The following is a 14,663-nucleotide window of genomic DNA, read 5'->3' on the forward strand; positions in this document are numbered from 1 at the left end:
GGTTGTCACTTGGAATATTGACAATTTTTATACTGAGGTCGTCCATCTAGTCTGACTGTCTGCAGCTTATTGTACTCCAGTCCTTGATCCTGAGAGAATCCTCTTATGTCTCTCTTACTCAGGGAACTACAGTAGGCTTTATCAGAAAGGTTCAGAGTACAGGGATGCAAAATCTCTATATCAACAGATTCTGAGGTGCCTTTCTAAATGTATTGTCCAGGCACGTGCGGTGAGGTAAATGGCTGAGGAGGCACTGGCTAGTACCAGAGACAGATATATGAGCCAAAGGGTTTATGTGGGCATTATACAAAGGTGCAGCAGTAAATACATGTGGGCATTATACAAAGGTGCAGCAGTATATACATGTGGGCATTATACACAGGTGCAGCAGTATATACATGTGGGCATTACACACAGGTGCAGCGGTATATACAGTACATGTGGGCATTATACACAGGTGCAGCAGTATATACATGTGGGCATTACACACAGGTGCAGCGGTATATACAGTACATGTGGGCATTATACACAGGTGCAGCAGTAAATACATGTGGGCATTATACACAAGTGCAGCAGTATATACATATGGGCATTACACACAGGTGCAGCGGTATATACACTAGTACATGTGGGCATTATACACAGGTGCAGCAGTATATACATGTGGGCATTATACACAGTGAAGCAGTATATACATGCGGGCATTATACACAGGTGCAGCAGTATATACATGTTGGCATTATACACATGTGCAGCAGTATATACATGCGGGCATTATACACAGTTGAAGCAGTATATACATGTGGGCATTGGGGGTAGTCGCTGGGCAACGACGCGGGGAACGAAGAAAGCAGTCGCAGCGCGGATCTCAAGAAGATTGACAGGCGGGAGGCGGTTCGGGTGTCTACTCAACGTTTTCCGGACGTGGAGATCCGAACGCAGGCATGTCGAGGCGTTTGGAGGGCGGATGTCTGACGTCAATTCCAGGACATTCATCGCTGGATTCATCGCACAGGGTAAGTAATGGCAGTGTTAGTCTACTTTTACACAAAACTTTTTTTGCATGGCAGGGCTGCACAAGCGATCGCAGCCCTGCTATGCTAAAATACACTCTCCCATAGGTGGCGTCTAGTTGATTGCACGTGCAGCAAAAAGTCGCTATGTGCAAACAACTCAGAATGACCCCCATTATACACAGTATATACATGTGGGCATTATACACAGGTGCAGCAGTATATACATGTGGGCATTATACACAGGTGCAGCAGTATATACATGTGGGCATTATACACAGGTGCAGCAGTATATACATGTGGGCATTATACACAGATGCAGCAGTATATACATGTGGCATTATACACAGGTGCAGCAGTATATACATGTGAGCATTATACATAGGTGCAGCAGTACATACATGTGGCATTATACACAGGTGCATCAGTATATACTTGTGGGCATTATACAGAGGTGCAGCAGTATATACATGGGGGCATTATACAGAGGTGCAGCAGTATATACATGGGGGCATTATACACAGGTGCAGCAGTATATACATGTGGGCATTATACACAGGTGCAGCAGTATATACATGTGGGCATTATACACAGGTGCAGCAGTATATACATCTGGGCATTATACACAGGGGCAGCAGTATATACATGTGGCATTATACACAGGTGCAGCGGTATATACATGTGGGCATTATACACAGGGGCAGCAGTATATACATGTGGCATTATACACAGGTGCAGCAGTATATACATGTGGGCATTATACACAGGGGCAGCGGTATATACATGTGGGCATTATACACAGGTGCAGCAGTATATACATGTGGGCATTATACACAGGGGCAGCAGTATATACATGTGGGCATTATACACAGGTGCAGCAGTATATACATGTGGGCATTATACACAGGTGCAGCAGTATATACATGTGGCATTATACACAGGTGCAGCAGTATATACATGTGGGCATTATACACAGGGGCAGCAGTATATACATGTGGCATTATACACAGGTGCAGCAGTATATACATGCAGGCATTATACACAGGTGCAGCAGTATATACTGTACATGTAGGCATTATACAGTGGTGCAGCAGTATATACATGTGGGCATTATACACAAGTGCAGCAGTATATACATGAGGGCATTATACACAGGTGCAGCAGTATACACTGCTACAAATTTGGTAAGTTTTGATCAGATATGGGTGGAAAAGGTAGGCACTGCCTCCCCTACAGTAGACTTTGTACTCTTGAGGTTTTGACTATAAAAATGATTAGAATAATACAAAGAAGATATTTCTAATATATTCTTTGTATTTTTTATATACTTTATATAGTCGAAACTCTGGCGTATACGTTAGTATAACAGGAAAGGCTCTGCCTCACCTCACCGCACGTCACTGGTGCTGACAGATGCAGGTGTGAGAGCAGGAGGACAGATTGCTGTCACTATCTATCAGTCCTGATGGCTAGGCGCTAAATGTAAGGAGCACGCACCGACCTCTCCAGATGTACTGCAGTCAGCACCTTACTTCACTGACAGCTCCAGTCACCTCCCCCGATACCTACAACTGCATTCTCTCACAGATGTGGCAGCTCCTGATATGCTCTGTCCCATATCTAAGCAGTTAAATATAGCTCTCTCACTGCAACTCACAGTCTTCATATGCTGCGCTTTCTTCTCAGAGCCATTCTGCCTCCTCTTAGATTCTGCTCCACTTCCGGCACCCGTCTCTGCACCTCTCCCTGTCACACAGCAATCCCCTCTCAGAGACCTCTCCTTACAGGCAATAGGTTATTGTCTCTCCTTTTAAGGTACTGCACATTTCAGGTGTCTTCTCTCAAATGTCCCTTAGAGAGCAAATTCTCCATCTCTCTCTCGCTCTGATGTAACTCCTTCCAACTGTCACTTATTTCCCAGCATGCATTTGCACAGTCGGCAGATCCAGCCCCAACCAGGTTCTTGCCCATACCAATAACTATATTTAAGTACATATATTTATTACATATGTGAGGTACAATCGTATATCGTAACCTATATTTCATACAATGGCACCTGTACTATCTCTATCTGGTTAATTATGCTTTTGGTTTTTTAAAAATTCATACATTAACTGTTGTAGTCTAATACACCTAACCCCTAGCATTATAGGGGGTTACAATAATTTGATTAGATGTCCTTCACTTGTCTTTCCCTGAGAACTGAGATTTTTTTTTATGGAACACAGTATACAGTATCTCTTTATCCATAAGGGACTTCTGTAATTACCCCCTCTTCATACACACACACACACACACACACACACACACACACACACACACACACACACCCATCAGCCATGGCTCTTTACTTCCCCTTGTCCAAGTTCCACTACATTGTGCTCATGTCAAAAGTATAAGCAATAAATGATAATGAAAGATCCTATGTTTTACTTAAAACCAGCAATTTCATCTAAAAAAAAACAATAACAGAACTTCTTCTCATATATAACAAAAGAAACAAAACATATAAAAAATCTCCAATCAACGAAGGTGTAATCCGGCTAGGCTGTAGATATGTGTCCACGGTGTGGAATGTAGCAAAGTGAAAACACAGCTCAACCACCGCGTTTTGACACACGATTCCTTTCTCAAGGGGAGCAGTGTGGTCAGGGAATGAGATGGTTTAAACATTGGAATGTCACCAATCCAGGTCCAAGTTCTTTCCTGTGGGGACAACTAAAATGATTCAACCCCATATCCATGTAATAGATGTATCCTACATATGCCCGAAGTTACAAAATATAAAGAACATTATTAAAAAACGTTAAACAAATTGCGTGTTTATTAGTACATTATGGGCTTCTCCAGTCCCATTATTGCACATACTATGGGTGGAATGTAAAGAAGCCCGAGCTCAGTGGCCGAACGCTGACTTTTTTTTTTAAAGGGGCAATCATTTACAAGGCTAAATATGCATTGCAAATTATTGCCCCTTTAATAAAAAACACCCTACTGTATATATCAGATACAGTAATAGTGATGCGTTTAAAGATAGCTTGAGATTGGGTTATTTAAAAATACTTTAGCTAGTGATGGGTGTAGAACGTCTCACAGATAGACAGCTTCCTCTTTCACAGATTGGCTTTTCTGCTCTCTCATATGAATGCTGAGTAGTAATACTGGACACTTATTTAGACCTCCAGGAAATGGGTTATTCACCAACTATATCATTCTGATTTCCCGTTCAAGAAGTTCTTGATCCCGTCCTCTGATGCCTGATCTCATCTTTTCCATTCCTAGAGCCTTGCTGCCCCCTAGGTCACAGTTACTGTATGTACTGTCAGCGATTTCTTGTTTCACCTACTGGATAGTACCTGCATTTTCCAGAAGCCTCTTTTTATGGGTTCTTCTGGTCTTTATAACCAAGTGGTGATCAGGCCAGACCAACATTATACTGAGACTTTATAATCCATTCGGACTCTCTGTGAAACTTCTAGTCCTAGATGGAAAGGAATTTTCCTGGTGAATTTTGCAGTGTGGGCAAAGAGGTAAGTACACTCTACGATTTCCCACTAGACACACGAGGCACATGCCTAGGGACACCACTTTTTGGGGGGAGCGGCACAGCAGGCTCTCCTGCATGTGAGCACTGCTAGTCCATTGCCTGATGAGGCCGGGTGTTTGTTTGTTTTTTCCATCGTTACGAATAACTTTATTAATTTTACAATTGACAAGGGAGAGGGGGCAATGGGCAGCAAATTGTGCTTTGGGAGGAAGGTGGGGGGCTGAGGTTGTGGGGCTGCTTTGGCAGTCTGAAGGCATCGGGACCGACCCTGACATGAAGGGGGCAAAGATGGCATTGCCATGGATAGGGGCAACCAAAAATGTTATGCCTAAGGGCGACCTGACCTCTAAATATGTCAGTGGGCAAGTATAGTCTAAATTATGTGTGTGTGTGACATTGGCCCCCATGGACACAGGGGATGTGTGAGCTGGTCCCCGTGGACACAGGGGGTGTGTGGGCTGGCCCCCGTGGATACAGGGGGTGTGTGGGCTGGCCCCCGTGGACACAGGGGATGTGTGGGCTGCACCCATCATAGATATACCCATGTTTGATCTAGACAGAACGTTTCGTGTTGTTGTGATTCTGTAAATATAAACTATATATGTGTTTCCCACACCAAATATTCAAAGTATGTTTGTCTGTAAGTAAATAGGTGGAAGTCCGGCAATTTTCCAAAACATTTGGGGCGTGTTGCCTGAATATTAAGAACAATTGTTGATAACAAATGGTTCTGTCATGAGTGGCTTCATTATTGGTCGAAAAGGTAACGCAATTATTCAAATGCAAGCAGACAGAACTTTGGGGGGGGGGGGGTTTATCACAACTACAGTAATAGTGAAATGGAAGAAACTTCAGCTCAACATCATGTACTAATTTAAGTGACATTTGAGCTTCTATCTTGCAATCCTCATCCGTTTATCTAAACCTCTGACTTCCCTCATCTGCATTGCTAAATGCAAATTCCTCTATTTTTAAGTTTTAATGTCTTTTCATTGCTGTACAGTACTATAAGTAATGCAAACATACTGTATACTGTAAGTGCAGCTGCTGCACATGCAATTATCAGAGTAGAACATCCTCCGCAATTTTTTTTCAAAAAGAATATCTTTTATTGAAATGTACAAATAAATACAGTAGAAAGTCATCTTAGTGTCTGAGACTTTAGAGTCTATTTCAGTAGACCAGGAGCTACCAGACAATCTGTATTGTCACTTATCCCAGAGATGCTTATTTTAGAAGTGCAGCAAGTTTAGAGCCCCAGTGAATAGCCAAATAGCCGCTGCTAGGGTCACTTACTAACGACAGCAGATACGCAGAACATTCCGCCTTTCGATTTAGGGAAGTGACTGAGAACTTTTGGTTACATGGAAAATTGTGGAATCCACCACTGAGACGGGGATGTGTTTGTTGGTAAAAGCAACAACCCCACTTCAAAGACTTTCCTACTATCACTGTAAGGTCCCAGTATAACTATTTCCTTATTTCTCATAAAATACTTCTCACTCATGTCTCATATATACAATAATTCTTTGTTAGGTCATGAGAATGATGGGACATAAGAACTGCCTTAATTTCACGTGTCACACTTGTGCTGTATAATGTTGCTGTCAGAGCCAGCACTACCCGATCAGCAAGGGTATGCAATGCAGGGAGGTGCCGGGCTGAGGAGACGCTCTTCCTGATCTGCTACCCAGCTGTTGCTGCCGGCTGCCACTGCATCTGTCACACTGGATGACAGGAAGCGGCAACGTGTAGTGTGGCTCCATGTGTCAGGTCCTTACGGCTCCCTCCCTTCTCTCTCCTCCCCATCCTCCCAGCTGCACCTGTGACAGTGTCACTGTCAGCTTGAAACGTCAGCTCTTACCGTGTAAGTACTGCACCCCCCTCTCTGCTCCAGTCCTGTGGACATGTTATGTGTAAGGGGAACTACTACTGTGGGCATTATGTGTAGCACTACTACAGTGGCATTATGTGTAGCACTACTACTGTGGGTGATATGTCTGGCACTACTACTGTGGGTGTTATGTGTGGCACTACTATTGTGGGCATATGTGTAAGGGGCACTACTACTGTGGGCATTATATGTAGCAACACTATTGTGGGCATTATGTGTGGCACTACTACTGTGGGTGTTATGTGTGGCATTATGTGTGGCACTACTATTGTGGAAGTTATGTGTAAGGGGCACTACTACTGCAGCATTATGTGTGGCACTACTACAGTGGCATTATGTGTGGCACTACTACTGTGGGTGTTATGTGTGGCACTACTACTGTGGACTTATGTGTAAGGGGCACTATTGTGGTCATTGTGTATAAGGGGTACTACTGTCTCACATAACATGTATAAGGGGCACTACTGTGTGGTGTAATATGAATCAGGGGCACTGTATGTGGTGTAATGTGAATTAAATTGTGCTACTGTATCGCATGATTTGAATTTTGGGTACTGTTGTGTGATCACACCCCTGCGGCTCATTCTGTCCTTTTTTTACATATGGGAGGGTGCAAAATTATTGTTTGCAGGGGGTCACTAAACACACTAGCACCAGCCCTGGTTGTTATAACGTTCTATAACATTGCGAAGTTTGCATCTATAACTGTTCATAATATTATTATTATTATTATTATCTCCTCACTCTCTTCCAAAGAAGAAACTGTAACTTTGCTGTTCTATCACAAGGCTATTACATTCTATACAAGGCTATTACCCAAACTGCACCATCATACATCTCCTCACTCATCTCAAAATATCTCCCTACCAGACCCCTCCGCTCTGCACAAGATCTACGTCTCTCATCCACACGCATTACTTGTTCCCACTCAAAATTACATTTACTTTACCCGGGCTTCACCCACTCTGTGGAATGCCCTCCCACGCACAATAAGACTCGCCTCTAGTCTCCAAACCTTTAAACGTTCCCTGAAAACTCACCTCTTCAGACAAGCCTATCAAATTCCTGACCCACCCACATAACTTTCACAGCTTCCCTATCAAGTTACATTCCCCCTGCACAGTCCACATAACCTCACATTTTGTCTTCCAACAGTGCTGGGTGATCATATCATACAACCCACTAAGAACCTAGCAATCTGGTGGACCATTATGCAATAGATAGCATCTATCATTGTGTATCAATGCCCATTTCCCTATAGATTGTAAGCTTGCGAGCAGGGCCTTCCTACCGCTATGTCTGTCTGTTGTTCCCCAGTTTTGTTCTATAACTGTTGTTCTAATTGTAAAGCGCAACAGAATATGCTGCGCTATATAAGAAACTGTTAATAATAATAATAATAATAATATCACAGAGCACAATTTAGTGCTGCTTTCCTCTGCTTTGGGTGCTTCTGCATGAGAGACTTAGGGGATACATTTACTAAGCAGTGATAAGAGCAGAGAAGTGAGCCAGTGGAGAAATTTCCCCATCAACCAATCAGCAGCTCTGTATCATTTTATAGTATGCAAATTATAGATGTTACTTCAGTGCTGATTGGTTGCCATGGGCACTTCTCCACTGGCTCACTTCTCCACTCTTATCACTGCTTAGTAAATGTACCCCTTAGGGCCATAGGGGGTGATTCAGTCCTGATCGCTAGGCTGCGTTTTCTCACAGCCCACAATCAGACCTGAGCTGTGCGTGCACCGCATTGCGCAGGCGCAATGGACCGCAGCAACGGGGATTGCTGGTCAGCGATGGGATGGTGTGAAATTTCCAAGCGCACGGGCGATCGCAAGGAGATTGATAGGAACAGGGCGTTTGTGGGTGGCAACTGACCATTTTCAGGGAGTGTCCAGGAAAACACAGGAGGGACCCGGCGTTTGAAGGGAGGGTGTCTGACGTCAGGTCAGGCCCATATCAGCCTGTTCTCATCACACTGGAGGAGTAAGTCCTGGGCTGAGCAGCTCTGCTACAAATGCGATCGCACCTCTGCACACACTCCATACCCTCCCCCTGTAGGCGGCGACTACCTGATCGCAGGGATGCAAAATAAAAATACGCACCCTAGCAATCAGGTCTGAATTACCCTCATAGTGTCATGAGCCGATTTTTTCACATGTTGAAGCAGGTAAACAATGATCATGTTCTGCGGGAGGAAAATAGCAAGTTCTCAGCCTTCACCACCATAGGGAACACCCGTATCTTATATCATCCCATATTTACCCCTTTTATAGAAATCAATGTGACCATTTATCTATGCACTCAGTGACCAGTGCCAAACGGCATCAGGATGGTAACTAATTGGCTTGCGGTCAGCATCCAGACGGTTGGGTTGGCGGTGGTCATGTGACCGGCACCGGAATCCCGACACCACTCAAAATCTCGGCGCTGGAACACTGACCGCCGACATATTGAAGCTAAGTATCGGGGTTATGGTTAGGGCCCCCAGGGGAGGGGGGGTGTTAGGGTTAGGAACTAGTAAGGGGGTTAGCATCCCCAAAGTCTTAGCCCTAGCCACCAGCACCTTTGACTTAGTCCTAGCCACCACCCCCACTATCTTAGCCCTAGCCGCCGCCGCAGACGGGTTAGGGTAGGGGATAGGGGAGGGGTTAAATAATTACCCTGTCCCCTGTCTGTATTCTAATTATCGGGATGTGGTGTCAGTCAAGTGACCGCTGGCCTCCTGTATAACACCCAACTTTATATATGAGATTAAAGTCAATGGCTCTCAAGCCCACACAAAGGGATAATACAAACAATGCATAATAAGGTGTTAATACTGTATGGGAAGTTATTTACTATTTCTTACCAGTTATTTGCACACATCTGAAAAGCTGTCAGATAATACTATGAAATATGGTACAAAAAATTCCAATGAGCTCACTGTTCCTGATATACTGTAGCTCCGATTGTTACCGACCCGTACTGTGCGAGATGCCACTCGGGGGTGGGTGGCACATGGAGGCGTGTCGCCGCTGTTGCACTTGAAGGATAAGCCAAGATCTGCATCCAGGGACTTAGATTTCCTGGTAGTTCTTGTGGCTGCCGGCTTGTGCGACTTCATGGGTCCCACAGCCGGCCGATAGTGTCGGAGAAGATCCGCGAGGCATCCCAGGACACAGCTCGGATCAGTAATGTATACAAGAGGTCTGCCGCCCCCTGCTGCATTATCATATTACTGCTTCTATGTAAGCAGCAGTGATAACATCTCCAACCACACCTGAATCAGGACCTTTATTTAACTTTCATTTCAAGACATAGGGGTCTATTTACTAAGTTTTGGATGGAGATAAAGTACCAGCCAATCAGAGTCTAACTGCCATGTCACAGACTGGGTTTGACAAATGACAGCCTCTGATTGGCTGGTACTTTATTTCCGTCCATTTTATCTCCATCCAGGGCTTAGTAAATACTAATAGACCTATTAATTACAATAAAGAATTAATAAAAGCTAAGGAGCTGAAGAACATCGGGGGGGTCATTCCGAGTTTATCGCACCAAGCAACTTTTTGCTGATGGTGCCGTCAACTAATATCCGCCTATGGGGGAGTGTATTTTAGCATAGCGATTGCTTGTGAAGCCCTGCTATGATAAAAAAGTTACACGTTAAACAAGACCAGCCCTGGACATACTTACCCTGTGCGACGGATCCAGCGATGATGGTCACAGCTTTGACGCCAGACATCCGCCCTCCGTTCTCTTGGACACGCCTGCGTTTTCCTTACCACTCCCCGAAAACGGCTGCCAACGGACAGGTGACGCCACGGAACGCCTTCCTTCTGTCAATCTTCTTGCGGTCACCGCTGTGACCGCTTTCTTCATTTCCAGCGTCGTAGCCCGGTGACAGAGGTCACCGGGCAATGACGCACGTGTGCATTGCGCCCGCTGCGCATGTGCATTTCCGACTCGTTTGCACCGCAGCGAAGAACTGCTGCTTGCGAACAGGTTGGAATGACCCCCATAGTTACAAACAATATCAAAATCACTGCACCAGTAATTACCACACCTGTTTAGTATTGCACTAATATTCCAAGATCACAAATATATCCTCAATATATATGTATACTGCTTGTGGGGTATGAGCAACTTCCAATATAAACTAGAGAGGAGCAGTTCGGATTTGCAGAAAACCAAACACACCCAAACTTCCTAAGTCAAACCTAGTATTGGTTCGGATCATCACGCCAAGTACGGATCTCGTATCTTAAAACCGAATTTCACATGTAAGTATGTCCCTCATGATTTCAGGTGCTCTATCACACTGGAAATGACTGGACATTAATGTTATTGCTGTTAATAATACTGTAGGAATAAAAACAGGTCCAAGAACTATGATTTTAGCTGTTTTCATAAATCTTTAAAGAAATCCAGATCTAAAATCAAAATCAAAACACTTGAGGGTAGTTTTTGATTGTGCGATGGGAACACAGCAAAATAAACGCACTTGGCACCTTAGAAAAACCATGCTGCACTGCAGTTGGGGCAGCTGTAGGGATGGCCATCGACCATCGATGGTTCAAAGTCATTGATGGTTCATGGCTGACGTAGAATACTTTTGCCATCAATGGGGAAGACCCAGATGATGTCCCTCCATCGATGGCAAGGCATAATGTGTATCAAGCATCTGTTTTTTTCCTTTATTGCTCTCTCCCTGATGTCACATTGAGATCATACACACCTTAGTTTCTTCTAGGTCCCTAAGCTACAGTGAAACCATGATTCAAATTCATCCAGTAGTTTTTGGTGATGCCGGACCGACCAGACAAACAAAAACTACAACTTTATTATACAGTATATGTAGATGTAGATATTTTTTTCTCTCCTCACTATTTAATGAATCTACATTATTATTTGTGTCCTGTGATGTCTGGGGGACAGTAAGCTGTGTTGTTATAGACGCTTTCTCAGGGCAGGCTGCTTCCTCGTTAGGAAGGAATAACCACAGAAGTGCAGCTGCTGTGACTATTAATAATATATCTTTTATTTCACACGCAGGGGCCTGTTAACCAAAGGAAATTCGTGGGATGTGTCGTGAAAACACAGAGGTGGCAGCTATTTCTGAGATTTACCAAGTTCCAGAATGTAAAGCATTAACCATTGCGGCCAACAGGCTACTTACCACAAAACATACCTGGAGAGAGATCTGTGCGATTCCTCCCCGGTAACTCTCCAAATGGAACGGCATACCGTATTATTCTTTTATTTATGCGATTTAAATGCACATTATCACTGCTGAGTTGTCTGGGACATTGGCCCTCATTCCGAGTTGTTCGCTCGCTAGCTGCTTTTAGCAGCATTGCACACGCTAAGCCGCCGCCCTACTGGGAGTGTATCTTAGCTTAGCAGAACTGCGAACGAAAGATTAGCAGAATTGCAAATAGAAATTCCTTAGCAGTTTCTGAGTAGCTCGAGACCTACTCCTAGACTGCGATCAGCTCAGACCATTTAGTTCCTGGTTTGACGTCACAAACACACCCAGGGTTCGCCCAGACACTCCCCCGTTTCTCCAGCCACTCCCGCGTTTTTCACAGAAACGTCAGCATTTTTTCGCACACACCCATAAAACGGCCAGTTTCCGCCCAGAAACACCCACTTCCTGTCAATCACACTCCGATCACCAGAACGATGAAAAATCTTTGTTACGCCGTGAGTAAAATACCTAACTTTTGTGCTGATTTACTTGGTGCAGGCGCACTGCGAACATTGCACATGCGCAGTTTGCGACTAATCGCTCCGTAGCGAAAAAAATTAACGAGCGAACAACTCGAAATCACCCCCATTGTGCACAAAGAGGCGCTATTTGTCACGACCCAAGGAACAGTGTATGAGAACAAATTTGTACCAAGAAGAGTTATCCCCAACCAGGGCTGTTTCTAGACAATTTGCCTCCCTATGGGAGGTGGGGGGGCACATGTTTAGGTGACCCCCACCTTGTCATGGAGGGGGGAATGCGCGTGCCCCTGAAGTGGCCGTGGTATTACTAAAATGGGCATAAGCTTGCAGGAAAATACCACCTCAACCATATTATGCTCCAACAGTAATGCCCCTTGCACCATATTATGCCCCACACAGTAATGTTCCTAGCACCATATTATGCCCTACACTGTACTGCCCCTTGAACCTTATTATGCCCTACACAGCAATGTTTCTAGCACCATATTATGCCCCACACAGTAATGCCCCTTGCACCATATTATGCCCCACACAGTAATTCCCCTTGCACCTTATTATGCCCCACACAGTAATGTTCCTACCACCATATTATGCCCCACACAGTAATGCCCCTTGCACCATGTTATGCCTAACACAGTAAGGCCCCTTGCACCTTATTATGCCCCACACAGTAATGTTCCTAGCACCATATTATGCCCCACACAGTAATGCCTCTTGCACCATGTTATGCCTAACACAGTAATGTTCCTAGCACCATATTATGCCCCACACAGTAATGCCCCTTGCACCTTATTATGTCCCACAAAGTAATGTTCATAGCACCATATTATGCCCTACACTGTAATGCCCCTTGCACCTTATTATGCCCCACACAGTAATGTTCCTAGCACCATATTATGCCCCACAATAAATGCCCCTTGCACCATATTATGCCCCACACAGTAATGTTCCTAGCACCATATTATGCCCCACACAGTAATGCCCCTTGCACCTTATTATGCCCCACACAGTAATGTTCCTAGCATCATATTATGCCCCGCACAGTAATGTTCCTAGCACCATATTATACCCCACACAGTAATGCCCTTTGCACCTTATTATTCCCCACACAGTAATGTTCCTAGCACCATATTATGCCCTACACTGTAATGCCCCTTGCACCTTATTATGCCCCACACAGTAATGCCCTTAGCATCATATTATGCCCCACACAGTAATGCCCCTTGCACCATATTATGCCCCACACAGTAATGTTCCTAGCATCATATTATGCCCCACACAGTAATGCCCCTTGCACCATATTAAGCCCCACACAGTAATGCCCCTTGCACCTTATTATGCCACACACAGTAATGTTCCTAGCACCACATTATGCCCCACACAGTAATGCCCCTTGCACCTTATTATGCCACACACAGTAATGTTCCTAGCACCATATTATGCCCCACACAGTAATACCCTTTGCACCTTATTATGCCCCACACAGTAATGCCCCTTGCACCTTATTATTCACCACACAGTAATGCCCCTTGCACCATATTATGCCCTACACAGTAATGCCCCTTGCACCTTATTATTCCCCACACAGTAATGTTCCTAGAACCATATTATGCCCTACACTGTAATGCCCCTTGCACCATATTATGCCCCACACAGTAATGCCCCTTGCACCATATTATGCCCCACACAGTAATGCCCTTTGCACCATATTATGCCCCACACAGTAATGTCCCTTGCACGTTATTATTCCCCACACAGTAATGTTCCTAGCACCATATTATGCCCCACACAGTAATGTTCCTAGCAGCATATTATGACCGATACAGTAATGCCCCTAGCACCATATTATACCCCACACATTAATGCCCCTTGCACCATATTATTCCCCACACAGTAATGTTCCTAGCACCATATTATGCCCCACACAGTAATGCCCCTTGCACCTTATTATTCCCCACACAGTAATGTTCCTAGCACCATATTATGACTGACACAGTAATGCCCCTAGCACAATATTATACCCCACACATTAATGCCCCTTGCACCAAAGTATGCCCCACACAGTAAAGCCCCTTGTTATGCCCCACACAGTAAGGCCCCTTTCACCAAAGAATGCCCCACACAGAAATGCCCCTTGTTATGCCCCACACAGTAATGCCCCTTGCATCATGCCTCACTTAGCAATAATCACAATGCCCCTAAAAATGGGCACTGTACCTGGACCTGCTCATTGTCAGGGGTTGTTTTATGCTGCTGCTGCTGCTGCTGCTGCTAGGCAGGCCTACGCCCTACGCTGACGGCCCCATCATCACCACCACTCTGCCACATTCCCGGCACTTCTGTGCTGTAGCTTGTCTCCTCCCTCCAGGTTCCGTCTAAATGTCCCTCTCAAAATGGCTACCGCCAACTCTAGTATGCTTCAAAACTGTCCTCTCTCAGGCAGTTGCCGTTTTGGGAGGGACGTTTTCACAGTATTCTATGTGGTCGGCCA

The 14,663-nt window shown here is 44.8% G+C and overlaps 1 protein-coding gene and 1 long non-coding RNA gene across 3 annotated transcripts in view; one reads left to right on the forward strand and one right to left on the reverse strand.

The window, feature by feature from the left end:
* Positions 1-14,663, reverse strand: part of LOC134935979 (uncharacterized) — a 103,444-nt gene that overhangs the window by 85,086 nt on the left and 3,695 nt on the right. The gene's annotated exons all lie outside the window — the stretch shown is intronic.
* The window catches only part of LOC134935981 (uncharacterized), a 28,385-nt gene continuing 25,077 nt past the window's right edge, over positions 11,356-14,663 (forward strand). Inside the window, exon 1 of the long non-coding RNA XR_010180431.1 lies at positions 11,356-11,660. This is a non-coding gene — a long non-coding RNA (uncharacterized LOC134935981). The remainder of the gene's footprint in view (positions 11,661-14,663) is intronic.

Source organism: Pseudophryne corroboree, chromosome 6 (assembly GCF_028390025.1).
Source record: "Pseudophryne corroboree isolate aPseCor3 chromosome 6, aPseCor3.hap2, whole genome shotgun sequence".
NCBI classification, from domain to species: Eukaryota; Metazoa; Chordata; class Amphibia; order Anura; family Myobatrachidae; genus Pseudophryne; species Pseudophryne corroboree.